Source organism: Ictalurus punctatus, chromosome 2, assembly GCF_001660625.3.
Source record: "Ictalurus punctatus breed USDA103 chromosome 2, Coco_2.0, whole genome shotgun sequence".
Classification (NCBI taxonomy): domain Eukaryota; kingdom Metazoa; phylum Chordata; class Actinopteri; order Siluriformes; family Ictaluridae; genus Ictalurus; species Ictalurus punctatus.
Window position 1 is genome coordinate 4,707,454 of NC_030417.2, and position 19,810 is coordinate 4,727,263.

Consider the following 19,810-nt stretch of genomic DNA (forward strand, 5'->3'; position numbering starts at 1 on the left):
TTATTTATTTATTTATTTATTATATTTTCTGCAGTAATAAAAAAAAACCGAACAAACCCTGTGAACAAGTAGGCTTATCGATATTTATTTATTTATTTGTTTGTTCTATTTTTATATAATCATCTCTCTCTCTCTCTCTCTCTCTCTCACTCTCTCTCTCTCACTCTGTCTCTCGCTCTCCAATAACTTCAAGTAAATGGCTCAATCCAGCGGGGGGGGGGATGGGGTCACAAATTGTTTTCAAGAATAAAAACAGACAGGGCATCATTTGGGTTCTCTGTGTATTTTATTGCTTTTCTAATAGAATGTACAGAAATGAAAAACCCTGCTTTCCCTTTCCCTCTGTATTTTCTTTTTTCTGGGGAGAGGCGGAGCTTAGCCTGCCTTTTATCTTTTAGCTGTCAGTGCAGACCAGTGTTGCTAACTTAGCGACTTTTCAGACCCCTTTAGTGACTTTATTGCAAAAAAAAAAAAAAAAAAAAAAAAACGCCTAACGACAAATCTAGCGCCTTTTTGGTGGAGCCGTGTGGCTCACATAACGACAAAAACACTTTTTATTTTGAATGAAATGTTTTGGGTAAGTTTCTGCATTCTGCAGACATGCAATAGAGTTCTGATGTTCCAGCAAACAGTTGTGACTATTGAACGTACAGTTTAGAGGATGTTAAGACTGTTTTGTGCCAACGCGATTGAGAATAAGTGTAATTATCATTTTATACACAGTATATTTTAAAAAGCTGATTACTTTGTAATTTGACTGAATTATACATAAATGTGCCACTGTGCAGTGACAAAAGAAAATCTTGTTCAGATTAGACAACAATACGAGGGTGGGAAAATTATTTTTGACTGAACTAATTGTTTGAAATTGTTTTTATTTGAACAACATTGTAAAGAAATCTTGGAATAATAGTTCTAAATGTTTTTGTTTTACCTTTTTATAGATGGGTAGCAAAATGCCTCCAGCACCAGAAGATTTTCCATTACATTCAAGAAACCACCTTCCTCCTACAATTTCATCTGGAACCTCAGCAAATCCAAAAGATGTTCATGCTTTAATACACAGGGTAAAGGTTGTAGAAGACCTTTTGGCTGTGTTCATGGATAGCAGCATAATTCAATCTACTCTGAAGATGGAATTTGTAAATGAGAATGCTGTAGATGATGCAGGAGTGTACAGAGAAGTTTGCACTGCATTCTGGGATCAGTTCCTTGAACAATGTGAAGGGGAAGATGAGCGTGTTCCTCGACTGAGACCAGACTTCTGTGAAGCTGAATGGGAGGCAGTAGGAAGGATCTGGGTAAAAGGATTACTTGACCTTGGTGTTCTGCCACTGAGGCTTTCCAGTGCTTTCATTTTAGCATGCATGCATGGAATTGACTCAGTCAGTGATGATGTCCTGATGTCATCTTTCCACAACTACCTCTCTCTGACTGAACGATCTGCCATTGCAAAGGCTCATCATCGCCCACTGGAGGAATGTGATGAAGAGGATTTGCTTTACCTCTTGAGAAGAAAGGGCTCTCATTGCATCCCTCCAAAAAACACCATGGAAGTTGCCATCCAAACGATGGCTCATAAAGCAATTCTTCAAGAGCCCAAATATATAATAGAATATATGTTCCTTGCGCAGAAACCCCCACCAGTACTCCATCCTTCGGTTGGCCGTACTTGCACCATCCAAATAGCTGTCAAGAGTTTCATCTGCATGATTGATGTAAAGGAAACGCTGATCCCCCCTAACAACTCTTGGGCATCCTCCCAAACGCTCCACCGCTTCAATATAGTAACTGCCTATTAGCTTTGGATCGCTACTAGTTGTGTATGCATTAAGCCAGATAATCTTCCTCGAAAAGCCGTCAATGCAACCATTAATACAAATGCCGTATGGTTTTAACTTATCGTATGAGTCCAAATGCCAAATCATGTTGGGTCCCTTAGAAAAGTAGTCGTGCCGTCTGAGACGTCTGGCTCTCCTCACTGTAACTCCTGTAGGGTCCAGTTCCTTCAGCACCAAGCGCACATCCTCTTGTCTCACACACAGACCCTTCTCTCTGCATCTGGCGTACATCTATCAGTACCCATGAAGTTGCCTAGAGGACTGCAGCTGATTACGGATGCATGAAGGAAAAATCGGAAGTAAACAGACACTCTCGTGGCCGCGAGTACAGGGCGTTGCACAGCTCAGTGAAGCACTCTTCCTCACCATGTTATACATCTACCTCAACTACGAGCTCCAGCAACCAAATTCCTGAAGCCCCAACCAAAGAGCGGCCTGAGTGGAGGAAGAGCCAGAGTAAAGAGTCTAAACGTCCAGCATCCTGCTACTGCCACGCTGCCATCTTGGATTACTCAGTGACCACGAGAAGATTTGAACAGGCCGACGTTGGCAGCCGAGAGAGAAAGGAGTTATTGAAGACGGGGCACAGGAAGTCAAATGAAGCGCATATCTCGGAATGGAAACCCCAAAAAATCTAGTTATTTATTTATTAATTAGAAAACTTGGTTCAGGGTGGGTTTCTTTTTTTCTTCAGAAAACTCTTTTAGTGTATTTTTATTTTGCATTTTGGACAGTTTTTCCATCGCTCTAGTACTACAACACTACTACTATTGATATAAAGAGAAAAAATATGTAAACTTGATCATTCAGATTTAAACAGTATTTGATTTTTGACAGCAAGGAGATCGGGTTTAACTGGTTAAGTAACTCTTTCTGTGCTGCAGCTCTGGGCTTCCCGACGCTGCTGGTTCCCTGGGTGGCTCTACAGGAGCTGGACTCGTTAAAAAACAGGAAACTGTCAAAGGCCAGCTGTGGACTACATCTACACCTCCCTGAAGAACCAAGAGCCGCGTCTCTGGAGCCAGTCCATGCAGCAGGTGTCTCACGCTGCCTGTGAGCTGCTGATTTTGTGTGTTTTGTTAGTTTTTTAATTTGTTCTTTGTATGAATGCATGCAGCAGCTCACCAGGTGATGGCGCTGTTTGTTAACATTGTTTCAGGCAGGCTGAACGTGGAGGATAATGACGATCTGGTGCTGCAGTGCTGTCTCCAGTACAAGACGTTGTATCCAGAGGGCACTATCATGCTGTGCACGTAAGCCGTACATTCAAGACTCAGAATTGTTCAGGCATCTTTAGGAGGACATCTTTGGGGTCACATCTGGAATTGTTTGCTAATCACGCGTTGAACAAAAGACCTTGTTTTTATCTTCTGATTTGCTCATAGTGGCCTGCTGGACCCCTTTGGATATTTTAATAGTGCTTTTAACAATAAACAATGTCACAATAGACAATAATCTGTTACGAGCATTTACATTTTTAATGAGTGAGAGTGAGGGAGAGTTATTAACTGTTTAATGTTTAATTGTTAATGGAATACGTAAAAATAAATAAGTAAATAAATAAAATGGACTTGATTGAGGTATTAACACAACATATCTGGTGTAACTTTAGTAATAATAAGGGATCTCACAAATGTTTTATTTAGCTCTGTTTATGTTTAAATAGCAGCCCTGATATCGGATAGTGCTGTTATAATTCATTATATTCTAAAAAGTCAAACAGTCCTGAAGCATATTATGAAGAAGAGTCCTGGAATAGTCTGATCTAAGTATGAGTGCAGCAGCAGTTCTTAGGTACAAATGTACAAAGGTGAGATTATCCACTGAGATTACCCTGAGGTTTAACTCTAAACTGGTTTTGGTTCTTTTTTGTTTTTGAGTTTTTCTTTCATCATTTCCATTATTTTATAGCAACGATAAGAACCTGTGCAGTAAAGCTCTGCTGAGCGGAGTCAAGGCCCTGATTAATGGGCGTTCCCTAAAGTGGTTCTCATCCTATTTATATAGGAGAACCTTTGCTGTGGAATTAGTGAGCTCTAAGCCCATCTCATCTGAGGTTCCTCGAGGTTCTTGTCTTGGCCCTGTGCTGTTTTCTCTATATATGCTCCCTTTGGGATTAAACTCTCAAACACAGTGTAGCATATCATTGTTATGTAGACCATACCCAGTTGTATCTGCCTCTGAAATGTAATGATCACTCCAAACTGTCATGTATCCGGAAACTCTGGACTCGAGTTCCCATCAGACACTGCACTGCACTAAATGTCACATGACCACCTGCACCTGTTTCACGTGTCTGTTAATGAGCATTCTTGTGTGTATATATACACTGTGTGCACCGTTTCTCTGTCTTTCGTTGTCTTAGACTTCCGTGTTCCATGTCACTGCATTTTGTTTCATGCCATAGTGTTTTGTCTAGTTGTCTTAGTGTCTTTGTTTTGTTGTGTATTTGTTTAATAAACGTTCTTATCTGCGATTGCTTCCGAACCCATCCTTGATTCGTGACACAAACTTGCATCTCTGCTTGATTATTTGGATGAAATAATGGTGTGGATGGCATCCCGTTTTTTGCATCTTAATGAGTCAAAATCTGAAGTGGTGTTTTTTGGTCCATCAAAGTTAGCCAGACAGCTTTCTCTACATCTGGGCCCTTTAGCCACCAATGTTAGGAATGTTAGGTGAGGAACCCTGGTGTGATTTTTGATTCTGAGCTGAAATGTGAAAAACAAATAAAGTTTCCAAGAATCCAAGAATTTCTTCCTTGGTTCCTCTGATTTTCTGTACACACCTGTCTTGTCTTTCCCCTGATTGGTTCTCATATGTAAGTTCTGTGTTTTCCCTCGTTAGTAGAATTTGTTTGTTTTGTACCCTTTCTAATTTTCTGGTGTTTGTTTGGTTTTTTTTAATTATTTTATTATTATTATTATTATTTTTAATCTTGTGAACAAACCTAATGAGCCCAATGAACCTAATTATTTGTAGACCAGCTGTAGTAGCAGCTTTATAGCACAAGATGTCGCTATTTAGCCGCTTAGCCATAGCTCACTTCCGTCTATTGGTGTGTCGGACTCGGTCCATCAGGTTTCCTAGGGGTCATCTAACAATCTTCACTTGATATCATAAAGTATAGAAACATTAATGCGAGGAGAAACTTTACACATTCAAAACACTTAGATTAATTTATAATGCATTCATTTGTTTATTTAGATAAAATTTCATCTAAAGAAAAGGCTACAAGCAAGCATTAAGAAAATGATGCCTAAGAAAGATAACAATGCTGATACTATGAAGTAAGATAAAACCACCACATGAGATAAAATATCTCTATTTTATTTTATTTTTTTAGAATAAATATTAATGCTGCATATAAAAAGTAAATTGGGTCATGGAAAGAGTGATGAAATCACTCTTCAAAAAGAAAGAATGAGACAGTGGTTGTTGTGGTTTCCTGATAATCACACTATATAACAGAGAGACCCTCAGGAAGTGTGACAGTGTGTGTCGTGGTCACTTTGAGGGACTGGTGTGTGTGCAGAAGAATCAGTAATGATGAAGTGCTTGTATCTTTTGTCTGTTGTGTTTCACGTCGCTGCAGGTGAGTGAAGTTATTTTCTATTTTCTATTACAGAAAGGAGAGAGAATATTAGCCAGTTCTTAGTTCAGCTGCTTTGTGTTTAGTTCATGTGGTTTCTGTCCAGACTGGGTTTACAGTAGGCCGTAGTTCAGCCCTGTTCCTGAACAACCAAATTGTCCAAAGACAGCAGTAATCTTTATACACAAGGTAAACATACACGTCATGCCTTGTGTTATAATCTCCTTATTTAGACCTGTTCAGCTTTGATCATGTGGATTTTTTCTTCCTGATTAACTTCAGTCTAAAATGTACTGATGAAGAGAGGTGGGTGAATGAATAAGGAGGAATCTACAGTGAGATTATTTTACAGTCCTATAATACTTACAGTGTATGTTTTTACACATTTACTGAGTTACATCTCTCACAATCTCTGTCTTAGTGAATGTATCTATAATAACTCATATAAAGTGTAATAGAAAAGTTCTTTTCCTGTAACCTGTACGTCACTTCTTCATTCTGGTCTTAGCTATAAATAGATGCGTGTGAATTTCACACCTTCTTCTGCTGTCCCTCTGTCAGTGACCATCTTCACTTCCTGCATCATGCCGTATGTATGTATGTATGTATGTATGTACGTATGTATGTATGTACGTATATAATGAGCGAGAGAGATTTTTTTTTAAATTAGTTGCATGCCTTTATCAATACTGTCTTCACATTTTCAAAACTTACAACAGCGGTCTATGTGGACTGAACTGTGTCACTCTCATTACTTATAAATAAATTGTTGTAAAACTAAATAAACTAATTTAAATAAATAATAATAACAGCTAATTTCCAGTTTAGCGTTACACAGCTGTTGTGTTTTTTATTCATTACCATCTATACAAAAGGGGAACTCTGTGGATCTATGAGCAGTGTGGTGATGCAGTGGGTAGCGTTGTCTCCTCACAGCTCCAGGGTCCCCGCTTCAGTCCTGAGCTCGGGCTTCTGTCTGTGTGGAGTTTCTGTGCTTGTTCTCCCCATGTCCATGTGGGTTTCCTCTGGGTTCTCTGGTTTCCTCCCACCTCCTAAAATACACCAGTAGGTGGACTGACCAAGATAAATTGCCGCTAGTTATAATTGTGTGCATGCGTGCATGTGTGTGTGAGTGCATGCAGGTGTGTGCACATGTGTGTGTGTGCATTCATGTGTGTGCCCGTGCATGTGTGTGTCCGTGCATGTGTATGTGCGTGCATGTGGGCCTCTGGCACATCACAATGGAGTCGTGCTTGGGCACAGTACAAGACAACCGGGCCTAGTGTGAGTACGCCCTAAATTGAGGGAACAAGTTTATTCAATCACTTGAGTACAGTCGACTTGTTGGGTTTTCAGTGTGTTACCTGATATTAGTGTTTTTCAGTTCATTGTCATAGGAATGATAAGGTGCTCCTGTGGAGAGAGAGAGAGAGAGAGAGAGAGAGAGAGAGAGATTGATAAATTGCCCCTAGTTATAATTGTGTGCATGCCTGCATGTGTGCGTGTGTGCGTGTGTGTGTGTGAGTGCATGCAGGTGTGTGCGTGCGTGCGTGTGTGCGTGCGTGCGTGCGTGTGTGCATGCGTGCGTGTGTGCGTGTGTGTGTGTTTGCGTTTGTGTGTGTGCACGCATGCGTGTGCCTTTTGCCTTTTGAGGAGGTTAACAAACTGATCCACCTTACGTTGTTCAGAGAAAAACAGAGAATCACATGTAGACACAAGTCATAAAAATAAGCAAACATACCAACAGTCAAAAAATAATTAAAAAGTCAAGTAAAAGCGAACCTAAAAAAAATAAGTAACGTTACAATGATGGACTCCATTGTGATGTGCCAGAGCGATTTTCTTCCTGTTTTCTTCCAAACAAAAAGCTGCATCATAATGATGTAAGCGTGTTCAGGCCCAGAACGTTAAGCACAATGTGAGTGCAGGTCAGCGGGGGGTGGGGGGTGGGGTGGGGGGGCAGTCGTACTTGGGCACAGTACAAGACAACCGGGCCTAGTGTGAGTACGCCCTAAATTGAGGGAACAAGTTTATTCAATCAGTTAAGTACAGTCGACTTGTTGGGGTTTTCAGTGTGTTACCTGATATTAGTGTTTTTCAGTTCACTGTGATAGGAATGATAAGGTGTTCCTGTGGAGAGAGAGAGAGAGAGAGAGAGAGAGAGAGAGAGAGAGAGAGAGATAGAGGGACCTCAGTGTTGTGAAAGGTATGTAACCAAGTATAAAAAAGATTGTAAGGGATGTATGACCGTGTGCTCGTTGAGTGTGGAGTATTACTCAGTATTCTCTGTGCATGGCACAATGTCGGTTAACTGATGCTGAGAGAAAGAGGAAGTAGCCATTCTCCCATCAGCCCCCATGCTGCCCTGGCCACAATCATGTGGTTACTCTGACATGCTGAGACCAGGGGCATAGCTAGGGCTAATTTTAGTCTAATGATTACAGCAAGCAAGAACACACACACACAGACACACACACACAGACACACACACACACACACACACACACACATACATTTTCTATATTTCTACAGAAATATGACCTAAAACATCATCACATTTTCACACAAGTCCTAAAAGTAGATAAAGAGAACCAATTTAACAAATGAGACAAAAATATTATACTTGGTCATTTATTTATTGAGGAAAATCATCCAATATTACATATCTGTGAGTGGCAAAAGTATGTGAACCTTTGTTTTCAGTATGTGGTGTGACCCCCTTGTGCAGCAATAACTGCAGATAAACGTTTGCAGTAACTGTTGATCAGTGCTGCACATCGGCTTGGAGGAATTTTAGCCCGTTCCTCAGTACAGAACAGCTTCAACTCTGGGATGTTGGTGGGTTTCCTCACATGAACTGCTCGCTTCAGGTCCTTCCACAACATTTCTAATGGATTAAGGTCAGGACTTTGACCTGGCCATTCCAAAACATTAACTTTAACCATTCTTTTGGTAGAATCACTTGTGTGTTTAGGGTCATTGTCTTGCTGCATGACCCACTTTCTCTTGAGATTCAGTTCATGGAGATGTCCTGACATTTTCCTTTAAAAATCGCTGGTATAATTCAGAAATCATTGTTCCATCAATGATGGCAAGTCGTCCTGGACCAGATGCAGCAAAACAGTCTGAAACCATAATACTACCACCACCATGTTTCACAGATGGGATAAGGTTCTTATGCTGGAATGCAGTGTTTTCCTTTCTCCAAACATAACGCTTCTCATTTAAACCAAAAATTCTATTTTGGTCTCATCTATCCACAAAATATTTCTCCAATAGCCTCCTGGCTTGTCCACATGATCTTTAGCAAACTGCAAAGGCGCAGCAATCTCCTTTGTTCATGCCATGATACACTTCCACAAACATGTGTTGTGAAGATCAGACTGTGATAGATCCCTGTTCTTCAAATAAAACTGAATGCTCACTCACACCTGATTGTCATTCCATTGATTGAAAACACCTGACTCTAATTTCACCTTCAGATTACACTGCTAATCCTAGAGGTTCACATACTTTTCCCATTTTTAATATACTCACTAAAGTCACATGATCTAGTTTAGATGATGATGATGATGATGATTATTATTATTATTACTCTAAGTGGTTGTAGTAGTATTTTTCAGTTCATAAAAAGTGTCATGTGTCATTTATATTGAATTAAAATGAAGTTTCGTCACGTCGTAATACCTCAGAACAAGTTTGTCTCCTGAAGTCTTCTGTTGTGTTGACTCGGTCCTTCAGGCTTCCTAGGGGTCATCTAACAAACTTCACTTGAGCAACTGAGAAAGTGGCACCTAAGACAAATAACAATGATACTATGAATATGATAAAACCACCACATGAAAAAAATCTATGAATAAATATTAATACTGCATATACAATGAAATTGAGTCATTGAAAGAGTGATGAAAGAGATTTTCAAAAATGAGAAATCACACAGCAGTTATTCCCTGAAAACCAAAGTATATAAAAGAGAGACACTCCGGTAGTGTGACAGTGTGTGTGTGTGTGTGTGTGTGTGTTTCACTGGTGTGTGTGTGTTTCACTGGTGTGTGTGCAGAAGAATCAGTAATGATGAAGTGCTTGTATCTTTTGTCTGCTGTGTTTCACGTCACTGCAGGAGAGTGAAGTGACAGAGCGTGTGTGTGTGTGTGTGTGTGTGTGTGTGTGTGTGTGTGTGTGTGTGTATGTGAATGTGTGTGAGTGCGTGTTTCACTGGGGTGTGTGTGTAGAAGAATCAGTATTTCTATTACAGAAAGGAGAGAGAATATTAGTAAAATGATCAAATATTTATCATTTAGAGTTTTAATTAAGAACAACTTTACTTACTTGTTATAATATTAATAGGACCAACAGATCTACAGTGAGATTATTTTACATCCCTATAATACTTACAGTGTATGTTTTTACATTTACTGAATTACATCTCTCACAATCTCTGTCTTAGTGAATGTATCTATAATAACTCATATAAAGTGTAATAGAAAAGTTATTTTCCTGTAACTTCTGTCACTTCTTCATTCTGGTCTTAGCTGTAAATAGATGTGTGTGAATTTCACACCTTTTTCTGCTGTCTCTCTGTCAGTGACCATCTTCACTTCCTGCATTATGCCTTATTTACTGTTATTTTTAAACACTAGTTAAATGCATTTGTCAGTACTGTGTTCATATTTTTTTAAGAGTTTTGAAGAAGTGAATTATTGAGAAATGTGTGTAAATAATTGTTAAAACTGGAAACTGATCAGTTTAAAGAAATCTGCACATTGTGTGTTGTAACACGCTGGCTGCGTCTGAAATGGTGTACTACCTACTACACAGTAGGCGAACAGCAGTACACCAGAGGGGTAGTAGTTATGTCCGAATTCTCAGTAGGAGAGAAATACCCGGATGGTGTACTGCTTGCGGTGAGATTTTGCAGCGTGCAACCGATGGACACTACGCGAGTCAAAAATCCCATAATGCAACAGGACTGGTGCGGACGAGATCAGAAAAAAATGGCGGAAGACAGCGCTTCAGCTCTTTTTAAGTATTAAACCTTGGTTAAACAGGACTTGTTTAACAATACCCGATTAAATTGTTAACTTGTTGAAGGTTTAACCAAGAAAACAGTTGTCACAGCGTTTGAAACCTTTTTTGTGATCTCCATCATGCCTTAGCCGGCCAAGCTAACGGCAACGAATTTACCTCAGTCTGTTAACCCCGCCCACTTTACATTACTAATTCAGTTCACTTTCCTGATCTGCGTTTTGCCGTGTAGTAGGTTCAAGTTTTCGGAATTAAATGTACTGAAGTATTTTCTTAAAATTTAATTTTGAAATGTTGTACTTCATATTGTATTCAGTAGATTGTGAGTTTTTGTATGTTTGTTTCTGTAGGCTGTTCTCTCTCTGCTGATAATCCGACAACAATCACACGACACAAAGGTGGTTCAGTGCTGTTCCCCTGCTCCTGCTCTGACCTGCACACCAAACCTCAGATATTCACCTGGGAGAGCGACAGAACAGGACGTCTGACAGAAGTGTTAAATGATGAACACTACCGTGGCAGACATCAGCTGTTTAATCACATTTCTCCTGCTAATCTGTCTCTGTTCATATCTGACCTGAGAGAAAAGGATGCGGTAGACTACAGGTGCAGGACTGAGAAGGACCACAGAGACATCAGGCTTTATGTTAAAGGTAAAGTATTTAAATACACAATAAAAGTTAATATTCAGTGAAAACAGACTTGATCAGTGTTCAAATGAATTATAGTTAAATATGTAACAAAAAAGTTTACTCCATTTACCAGGGTTTAGGATTTTACTCTAGAAGTCATTTTGTCAAAGTTATAAATTATTATTATTTATAAATTAGTTATAAATTATTATTATATATTAATTATAAATAATTATTATTAAGTTATAAGTTATGTCATTTTATCAAGTTATAAATAGCAATAAATACCGAATATGGGTATCAGAATGACCTGAACTTTTGAATGCTATCAGATTGGATTTGAGTCTAATCTATGATTTATTTTGGTAACACTGTAGTGTTCATAAATATAGACTGATTATATCATTATTGATTAATGATTACATCATTTATTAACACTTGGAAGGGTTTCATTAGCATTATATCCACTAATGTGGTTGGCAAAGTTATTCTGTATCGAGCTCTGCTGTTCTCTCTGCCAGGGAAGTAGTCCTGTATCTGTGACTTCAAAGCTTGCAGGTGCGTTGCCATAGCAACTGCTGTCAGCATCATCCAAAACAGTCTTTAAATCCGTGGGCATTCTCTTAGCAGCTAATGCCTCTCTGTGAACGCAGCAATGTATGTGAGTGAGCAGTGGGGCCGAGTCTCTGACCTGCTTCACCAGTCCACTGTGTTGCTCCATCATAGAGCGAGAACCGTCAGTGCTGAGTCCAACACACTTTGTCCTGCTGATTGTTGTATCCAGTCTTTTGGGTGGCGCCCTGTTCCTTTCAGGGTAGCGCCTCGGTGTCTGGGGAGTACCATGAGGGTTCTTTTCAAGGGAGACTGTTTCTGTTGCAGGTGTCATACATTTGTTAGTGTCACGATTAGAATCAAGTGATAAGTCTGGTGGACACACACTGTCTGTTTCATTGAATGCAGACTGTTCAGGGTTGTTCTTTGGCTGAGCATCCAGTATTTGATCGTCTCCACGTATGCTCCCAAATTTCCACTTCGTACACCAGTGGTCCAGCTCTTGTGTCTATTCGCCCAGGTGTCCACTTGTTCTCTCGATAATCACACGCTAAAACTTGCTGTCCAACATCAAAACTCCTTGCTGCTTTACTTGTCAACTTGCTGAACTGTTTATTCTGCACTTCTCACCATAAGTTAGGATTTAGAAGGTCAAAGCGAGATCTCAGTTGTCTGTTCATGAACAGCAGTGCCGTCGTCTGGTTTATTGTTGCATGCACATTAAACTACACAAAGTTTTCAAAACTCTTTTTCTGTGTGTGTGAGAGTGTGTGTGCGCATGTATATTTTACATACGCACGGATTTTCTTATCTATCTCTGCAGGCTCACTTCGCTCGGGTCCTCTCAACACCAAGTTTTTTCAACGATTGTAAAAGAGGGTTTTCTTTTTAATTTCTATATTTTCTGTTTTAGTCTAATATAATTTTTTGTGAGATCCTCGATCCGTCTATCTATTCCCTGCCACCACACGTAGCTATGAGCGAGGCTTTTCATCTTGACTGTACCCAGGTGACCCTCGTGTAGGTTCTCTAACATTCTAGTACGAAGCTTAGCGGGAACTGTAACACGAGAGCCACACGTCAGAGTTCCTTGGCGTACAGACAGTTGCTCACATCTCACTGAAAACTCTGGGATCATAACATTTCCATGAGCTGGCCAACCATGTGGCTGACATCACCGGAATTTCCTTCCTGGGGTTGAAGATGGACACAAGGGGCTGGTGGTCTGTCACTAAGATGAACTTTTGGCCATAAAGGTGTGATGGAACTTCTTTATGCCCCATACTAGACTAAGGGCCTCTCGATCGACCTGTGCATAATTGCGTTCTGCACTCGTCAGAGATCTTGAATCTTGAATCAGACGCTTAGATCGTAGTGTGTGACAAAATGGCACCAATGCCATATGGAGACGCCTCACATGCCAGTCTGTCTGTAACAGTGCATTAAGTGGGTGCAGTACTGTAGCAAGATTTGGGAGAAATTTGTGATGATAGTTTACAAGGCCCAAATATGATCTAAGTTGTGACACGTTTTCCTGTCTAGGTGCCTGCAGCACAGCTTCAACTTTCTCCAGTGATTTGTGTAAGCCATGTTTGTCAATGACATGTCCACAATATGAGATTTCACTCTTGAAAAACTCACACTTCTCTCTCTTTGCCCGTAGACCATACACGTTTAGCCTGGTAAGTACTTTTCTGACGTTTTGGAGATGTTCTTCATCATTCTTGCCTGTCACAATTATGTCGTCAAGATAACACTGTGTTCCCGGTATATCTTGAAGAACCTGATCCATTGCTCTTTGCCAAATGGCTGGAGCCGATGCCACACCAAACACAAGACGATTGTACTGGTACAGTCCCTTCTGACTGTTGATGGTTAGAAACTTCCTGCTTGACTCCTCAACGTCCATTTGGAGATATGCCTGTGATAAGTCAACCTTTGAAAACTTCTCCCCTCCTGCCAGAGATGAGAAAATATCTTCAGTTCGTGGTAGGGGGTACTGCACAGTGTACGGTACAGGGTTAATACTCACTTTGAAGTCCCCGCATATGCGAACACCTCCACCTTTCTTGATTATCGGCACGATGGGTGTAGCCCAATCACTCCAGTCAACCTTGGAGAGAATGGCAGATGCCTCCAAGCTTTGAAGTTCAGCATCTACTTTAGGACGTAGTGCATAGGGCACTGGACGTGCTTTATGAAATCTCGTCGTCGCTGTTTCATCTGATTAAATTTTCACCTTCATGCCTTTAGGTTTACCAATGCCCTTTCCAAACACTTTTGCATTAGCATTCAGGAGCTGTGACAATCTTTGGTCAGAGCTACAGTTTGTGCTGTTAAGGCCTGTTGATGATGTGTTCAGGGCTTTGATGGTATGCCAGTCAAGCTGGATTTTTCTCAACCACCCCCATCCAAAAAGAGTGGCCCTCCACTTTTCAACACATAAATCTGAATCTACCTTCAGTTTGCCTTTAGGAGACACCTTTTCGCCTGTGTACGTCTTTAACATGACGAGGTCTTTTCTAACGGTAGCTTTAAAAACAGTCTGTTGTAGACAGCTTCAGAAATCACACACAAAGCTGAGCCTGTATCCAGCTCCATTTTCAGTTTTACACCAGACACATTTGTTGTTATCCATATTATTTTCCTGTCTATTTCAGTCATGCTATGCAGTTCTAGGCATGACAGATCATCTTCGTCAGAGCCTGTGTTCCCTGATTTGTTTTCACATTCAGACACTTTGTGCACTTGTTTAGTTTTGTATTTGAAACCTTTGCATTTGAAAGGTTTTCCTTGTTGGCTGTGCTTTTTGTCTGTTTCGCACACTCTTTCTACGTGGCCTTGTCTGTGACACCTTCTACAGACTTTTTCCTTGAACCAACAATCATTTGCATCATGAGAGGATTTACCCCATCTATAGCATTTCTGCCTTTTTTCACCATTTAGGATCATTTTGTGCATTTCATTTTCTACAGTCTTCTTTTGTAGCCCCGATGCATCCGTGGCTGCTGTTTCCATTGAAATGGCAATGGCCTGATATTCTCAGAAATATTTTAATTATTTTGATTTAATTTGATTGATTAAGCCTAAGCCCCAGTATCAGAGTCCTGATATTGGATTCATATAGAGAATTTAAACAGGTGATTTGGCTCATCCTTTAAAAATATCTTCTGTTTTGCAGCAGAAAATGTTGTGATTTACAAGCAGGGAATATTAATAATGCAGTACTTCTATTATTAACTGTAAATATTATGTTTACAGGCTGTGAGCTGGTGAATAAGACGGTGGTAGAGGGTGTGACTGTGTTCACAGGAGAGTCTGTAGTTCTGCCCTGCGTCTGCACTGACCTACAGGACAAACCAAAGGCTGTAAAATGGCAGTTTTATGAAATCAATCACTTTCAGGAAATTTACCCTGAACAGACTGGACGTCACAGAAACAGAGTCAAACTGGTCAGTAACAACGCTCCAGGAAACCTCTCTCTACTCATATCAGACCTGACTGAAGAGGACCAGGGACTCTACAGATGTTCTGTACAGGACAATAACAGAGATGTCAGATTATCTGTTAAAGGTACATGTTTTCATTAATGACTGTGAGCATGCTTTACTCCAGTGTCATGTGCCATATTACTAACAGTGATAAAAACAGTCATTAGTTTTAATAAGTTTTGTCTTTTCAGTAGGAAGAAGAGAAACTTCAACACACTCAAGGAAAACAGACACAACACGTCCATCAGAACCGCCTCACAGTAAACCAACAAACTCTCCACCTGCATCATCCTCAACAACACTGGAACAAGATAAACAGCAAACACACAGCAGCCTCCCTCTAGGTGCCAAAACTTTTCATCAGCAATGAAAAAACACATCTATATTATTACATTTATTAACATTTTGGTGTGTTTTATTACACAGTTTTCGGCATTCTGGCGGTTTTACTGCTGGTGATACCCGGTGTAGTGGCATTTATTTGTTGGAGACGCAAAGGTACAACACACACACAGACACACACACACACACACACGTACGCACACAAAACAGATTCTGAGATCGATGAGATGAACTGAAACCTGTAGAAGCAGCAGCACTTCTGTAAGTGTCTCTGGATAAGGAAAATGAAATTGTGTAGTTTCCACTAGAGGTGTGATTTCTGAGGTCTTTTCTCTTTAGGAGGAAGACGTGGAGAGAAGGTGATTACTGAAGGACGTCCGGACTGTAAGAGAAAGCAGAAGGATCAGGTTAGTGTACATGCAGGCCTGAGCTCAGCTGCATTTTTATTATTATCTTTAAGTCTTTGAATCAGAAGATAAATGACTGAAAAGGAACTATAAAAATTCATCAAATTCTCCTCGTCCATCAGAGTCCTACTGTATTCTAAATTTAATCTCCATTTAATTCTGCATGGCTTCTCCAGTAACAGTTATAGCAGATTTGTTCATACCTTTAGACATTTAGTTGTATTTGTGATACACTGCAGGTAACACACATGAAACACACATGCTTTCACTGAACAGTGAGTTATAGGAAAATATCTTCTGCTGCTTCTATCAGAACCACATGGGCAGTGTTTAGCTCAATGGTTGCGTCATTGGACCTCTCCTTGGAAGGTTGTGAGTTCAAATACCAGTTCTGCTGCTGGACCCATGAGCAAGGCCCTTAACCCTCAACTGCTCAGATGTATAAAAGCACTAGAAACTGGTGTCTGTGTGTGTGTGTGTGTGTGTGTTATATGTATAATTTTCTGGTTCTGTCTTTCCACAGACTGAACCTGGTGTTACTTACTCTACTGTAACCCACGTGAACACAGCCGGAGCAGCACGGGTCCAGATCAACGCTGGAGACAAAACTGAATATGCCAGCATTCTAACAATCTAATCCACAGTAAATATCTAGAATAATACTGAATACATGCAGTACATTAAATACACACCAATGGGAAGCACAGGATTCACAATTCTGGCTTAGTTTATTATACTGTGGCTTTTTTTTATTATTATTTGACCATAAATAGCAGATTTAATCATATTTGTGTGCTGATGGATAATCCTGCAAATTATATTTTTAATGTTCGTGTCATTTATTATCATTTATTTTGTGTCATTTGTTTTTTATTTGCATTTATGACATTTAGCAGACGCCCTTATCCAGAGCGACTTACATTTATCTCATTTATACAACTGAGCAATTGGGGGTTAAGGGCCTCGCCCAAGAGTCCAACAATGGTAGCTTGGCAGTGCTGGGGCTTGAACTCCTGACCTTCTGATCAGCAACCCAGAGACTTTAACCACTGAGACACCACTTATATGTTCTAGAACGCTTTTGTCATCACCCTGTTTTGCGTAAGATGACTGCTGTAGAAGTTCTTGTTTGTGACTGTCGTGGGAAAGTCTGTCTGGACTGAATGTGTGTTTCTAAACTAGTTGTGGTGAAATTGTTGTGAAAACGGTCCTTATAGCATGTTAAATGGTGCATGATAGTGTGCTTGTTGAGTGTGGAGTATCACACAGTATTCTCTGTGCATGGCACAACTTTCATTAACTTTGAGAAAGAGGAAGTAGCCATTTTCCCATCAGTCCCCACTGCCCTGCCCTGGTCTTGCAGTCCCTCTGACATGCTGAGTGCCTCACAGTGGCTCTGAAGTACCATGAGAACGCTAGTTATGCATGCAACTGTGGTTTTATAAACTGCTAATACTTGTCAGAGGCATGTGTATGACCTTGCAACAAAGTCATAAAGTGACATGATTGTAATTTAGCATCCTGCATAATATCTTAAAGAGGGGCCTTAAAGGACTCTAGCACATGTGAGGAGGGGAATTGCTGTTACACCTGCTGTCAGTCCTTAATAATGTCTGCCACTTGTCAGAGTGGTAGTGAACCAGCCTCATGCTGATGAATTGTGCAGCTTGTTCCACTGTGAGACCAAGTGCTGGAAATAGGCATCGTGCATAAACCACTAACATGAACCGCTGACATGAACCAATCCTGTGGTTGCACGGCATAGATTGCATCTGACACCCTTAGCAGTCAGTCTTTTAGCACAGAGCAAATCTCACATTGCCTGGAACATAGCATCCTCTTTTCCATAAAGAGAAGAAGAGAAGGAAACTTATGGACTATGGCTTATAAACAACATGGTGCAACTATAGGGTTAATTAATTTATTTATTAATTCCTCTTCAGCAACTGTTTTATCCTGGTCAGTGTTGTCATGGATTCGAACTCTATCCCAGCAACACTGGGCACAAGGTGGGAGAATTCAGATGGGACGCCAGTCCATCTCAGAACACCATTCACACACATTCACTCCTGGGGGCAATCTAACATAGTAAACCTGCATGTTTTTAGACAGTGAAAGGAAACCGCACACACACAACCACAAGGAGGACATGCAAACCTCTGCACAGACATTAACATGATTTCATTTAATGATCTATAAGGATCTTGTTGAATGCACAATCATGTCTACACTCTTTTATTTTCTGTTTATGTCATATTCTAAGTCTTCCAGGCATCTCACCAGGTCTAAACATTTTTTTCTGTTTTCTTTACGTTAAGTTTCTCGCTCTTCTTGGTTTTGCTTGTGCACACACTTCTTAAATAATATAATATTCGCATCATTTGAAAATATATTAAAGCTTTTACTTGAAATATTTGTCAAATTCCTGTAGCTTGTTTGTAGCTTATACATTTTCATACTATTTGCAGTGATAAAAATAAATACAAAATTACAGTGGAGCATGATATTTGAAAGTTCTATTTTAGCACAATCACATCCCTAATATTTTCACATAAATAAACACAGTTGAAGCACAGAATTTTATCAGAATGCAATAATTACTACACACCACCAGATGTCGCTGCGGTCTAAGTTTTCAATGCTCCAACACTTCAGCTCAATCAGGAAGAAGTATCAAGAATTTTTTTTTATTAGTTCACCATTTTGTGAAATCTTATATATACATGGAAAAAGTTTGATTGAAATATAACTTCTTTAAAGATTTGTAACTAATATGCAATTATTTAAAACTCATTTGTTAGAAGAGGAGGACTTTATGAAAGACATTTTCTGCTTGCTGTAAATAAAGATCAAAATTGCTCTTATAACAAACTAGGCTGGATAACATTAATATGAGAAAAGCTGGGAGAGAAAACTATGTTTTGATTCAATCAAACTTTTTATCCCTCAGATAAATAACATCGTTTGTAGACAATGGGTTTGTTCTGTTTCTTGACTTTCACGAAGCTCCTGATAAAACAGAGCATCAGTTTATGGTTACAGCACTTACGCTAGATTATTTAAACTTTATAACACAAATGGTTGCATTTCTTTATTACAAGGATCCTCACATTTTTTGAAATCAGTAGATGTATTAAACAGTGCTGCCCAGTATAGTTAAAGCCATTCCACAAGTAATTTTAATAATGGTGAAAATTGTTCAATTCTACAACTGCCTTAACATTACACTCGTCATACATGGATGTGAAATTCTGGAAACATCGTCTCAAACAGGTCATTAAAGAAGTATGTTTGGTGAAGTTTTGCATCCTGTATCAGGTAAAAGAAACTTAATTTTGGATTTATTTCCTGAAATTGAATGTAGGAAGTGTCAGACAGACTACACTGGCTTTCCTGTTCCCCCAAATGTTTAAAAAAAAAATCCTTTTAAAGTCTTAAATAATGTGTATCTTATTAAGTTAAGAAAGATGTTTAATTTCGACAATAACAGCTGCAGCTTTTGTGACGAGCATATAGAAACATCTGACCATCTATTCTGAGTGTAGTTTTGTTAAAACATTTCGGGAGGACATACCGTATCTAAACGCCTAGACACAAAACAAATAAATAAGACAAAATCATGTTGTATTTGGTATGTTAATGGAAGACAAAAAAGTCAAACTTCTTGTTAACAATTTATTGCTTTTGAGAAAGATTTTGTACACAAGTTGAAATATATGAAGTCCTGGTTTACATCTTTCAAAAAAGAATTATTTATTTACTTAGAATCACTCAAAATAATGAAAAAGAAAAAAGTTACATCCTTGTTTCATGAATTATTATTATTATTATTATTATTATTATTATTATTATTATTATTATTGTTGTTGTTTTGTTATTATTATTATTATTATTATTATTATTATTATTATTATTATTATTATTATTA

General features: G+C 39.3%; 1 protein-coding gene and 1 long non-coding RNA gene across 6 annotated transcripts in view; both read left to right on the forward strand.

Moving 5' to 3' along the window:
* Positions 1-19,810, forward strand: part of LOC108261157 (transcriptional protein SWT1) — a 106,300-nt gene that overhangs the window by 43,230 nt on the left and 43,260 nt on the right. The gene's annotated exons all lie outside the window — the stretch shown is intronic.
* Positions 528-3,095, forward strand: LOC108262418 (uncharacterized). The gene is made up of 3 exons (XR_008398128.1): positions 528-577; positions 945-2,894; positions 3,001-3,095. It is a non-coding gene; the product is annotated as an uncharacterized LOC108262418 (long non-coding RNA).